The sequence below is a fragment of the Octodon degus genome, unplaced genomic scaffold (assembly GCF_000260255.1).
Source record: "Octodon degus isolate 3935 unplaced genomic scaffold, OctDeg1.0 scaffold00092, whole genome shotgun sequence".
Lineage (NCBI taxonomy): Eukaryota > Metazoa > Chordata > Mammalia > Rodentia > Octodontidae > Octodon > Octodon degus.
Window position 1 is genome coordinate 3,769,173 of NW_004524668.1, and position 3,094 is coordinate 3,772,266.

Here is a 3,094-nt window from a genome sequence, read left to right on the forward strand (position 1 = left end):
GGGGGAGGGGGAAGAAGGAAGGAAGGAAGGAAGGAAGGAAGGAAGGAAGGAAGAAGAAGATTCAAATTAGAAGTCTAGAGACATTTATTTTATGCTCTGCTATATCCTCATTGCCTTTAAGTGCTTCAAGAGGGGCTGGGGAGATAGCTCAGTGGAAAAGGGGTTGGCCTGGCAAGTGCAAGGTCCTAAATTCAATCCCTGATACCACTCCCTCCCCACAAAAAAAGTATTTAAAAAGTAAATACAATTTGTTAACTTTAATAAATGGCTGTAAGCATTAGTGAATGGCAATGACTTTGGGTTTAGTTATACGGCATTCTCCAGGCAACAGAAAATCCTCAATAAATAAATAAATAAAGGGGGCTGGTGAGATGGCTCAGTGGTCTAAAGCACCTACTTAGAACAAGCTTAGCAAAGCACAGGGACCTCGGTTCAATCCCCCAGCACCACATGCCAGCCAGCCCCGCCCCCAGGTGGCCTGAGCTGGCCACACACAAAAGAAAGAAAGAAAGAAAGAAAGAAAGAAAGAAAGAAAGAAAGAAAGAAAGAAAGAAAGAAAGAATCTTCAAATCTTTTTTTCAGGGACTTTTATTTATTTTTATTTTTTGGCAGAACCGGGGATTGAACTCAGGCCCTTGCACTTGCCAGGGAAGTGCTTAGCCTACTGAGCCATCTCTTTGGCCCTTCAAACCTTTTGTGACCCACCATGAAAAGTTCACTCTGAGGTAGATACTGTCTGCAGAGCCTTCTCAATGAAAACTATGGAGGCTACCCGAGCTCAGTCTGAAGCCTGGAGCCATGGTCAACCAAGAAAGAAATGAGAAAAATAAACATTATAAAAACTACCATCAATATGCAGCATTATTATGGCAACAGCTAATAAAATGAGGCTTAAAAAAAAAAAAGTTTGACAGTACTTTGGAAAAAGATTCAAAGTAATGCTTAAAAGTATTCAAACAGCCCTGGGAAAGAAAGTACAACACATGTTTGTTAAGGTCTTCTGCTGTTCTCTGTAATTAAGTCACCATGTTCCTAAGTTGCATAAACACGGAATAAGTCACAGAGCACAAGGAAGCTAAAATGGAGTATTTTAATGTCACTTTCCTAATATAACCAGAGATACTCTGACCATGTACATCTTAGTCCTCTGACAGATAAGTGGCTGTTGTCTCCAGGTCAGGTATCGTCCCTTCCCAACGCTGCTATATAACAGGTCTAATGTGGGCTGCTGTTCCCATCCAATCCTTCTAGAGCAGGTAGTAATTGTAAGATGCCCCTGATTTAATAGCAGCTTTTGAGAATCAAGGGAAAAAAAAAAACTCAACACAAACTAAAGGTATTTAATACTGCTCTGCTCCTTTCATACTACACCTATTAAGCCAAGACGGAGTTGGCTAAGACACACAGACAATAATATTTAATCAGAAAATCATGTTACCTTCATCCATTTGCTTCCTGACATGCAAAAGCCAAATTAAAAATATTTAAATAGGAAACCAAATTAACTCCAATTCCCTTTCACCTTTGTTCTTCTGATGCATGCATAATTCATCAACATAACTACTAACCTGCTCTATCTAACTCATTTTTAACATCATGTACCCATTCAATACTACCTTTAGATCTTATCTTGGGTGAAGTACTACTTTAGGTATACAATAATAATCAAGAACCTATATGCCACTGTACTAACAAGTCAGGATATATGTCTCTGCTCCCCAGAATATCACAGCATAACCCACATTCCTCTCCCTAGTATAGTGAACAAGGAATAAATAAGACACACTGGTTACAACTGGCAAAGCTTAGATCTGCCTCTCTCTAGCCCCTTTCCAAACAACCCCATTTAACGCTAGCACAGTATGGAATCATGCTTCCTTGTAGAATACTATCAACTGAGTCTATATCGTAACAACCTTAACTAGACTAAGGTACTAAGATTCTTGAGCAGATCAGTATAATGTCCTTAGTATAAATATTAACATCCTTGCCACCTAATGAAAATGATTCAGACTCACAACACAGGATCTGCAATCTGAGAATCTAGTTGACAACACTCTAGGAGCGGTAGTACTCAAATTAAAATTTAGAGTATCTGGAAAACTTTAAAATTCTACTACCATCAGTTCAAGGCCAGCCTAAACTACACAGTGAGTCCCTGTATCACATACATACATACCACTGAAACTGCACTCTAATAATAGTCAAACTTGAGAGCTATCAACTTAAGAGGAAAACTGGCTGCTTTGCTACTACTGTATAGACCATGGGTATGCTGCCATGTCTTCCTCCTGTGAGCAGGGAACTTCCTGAACAAGATGCACTAAGATCTGCCACAGGCCTACTTGGTACTTAATACTTACAAGAAAGAGTTTCATAGCAGCCAGTCAAGCTTAGGAGAGAAGCACAAAACTAAACATATGAAGGAAAATATATCCAAAACTGAGTATCAGAAAGAAACTAAAGGGGCTGGGGAAATGGCTGAGTGAAATAAGCGCTTCCCTGGCAAGCACAAGGGCGTGAGCTCAATCCCAGGTTCTGCCAAAAAAAAAGAAAAATCTTATTCCAAAACTTTTTAGAAACTGATGTTCTGTAAAAGTCAAGTTCCCAATCCTAAATACCTGAAAAGTAAGAGGCGGAGGGAAAATAACAACCTTCAGGCTGACTTGTGAGGGTTTTTGTTTAATACATCTGAAAAGAATGCATATACAAAGATTGAGACATGAGAAAGCATTGGTTCAACACTAATGAAATCTACAAGAATTAGGATTTGGGGAAGGTGAAAAATTACCTTAACATTTATTAAAAACTGGAAACTGCAACAAAAATAAGCTGATAAAGTCCCTATTAACACTAGGAGTCTTCAAAAGACTCCTCTCATGATTTTTATTAAACTAGAGAGCCTCAACCAGTTGCTATAAGGTTCCTCGTATGGAAAACAGAAATAAGGGGATCCCCCTAGCTGGTCCCCATGGTGTTAAGTATTCTCCCCACCCCTGCCCACCCATAGCTTCTTAGTGAAGCAGGCTTGCATCCTCAAGACCTGAAAGAGGATGCCAATTATCCCATAGGCATCTGTCTTGTAGCACCACCC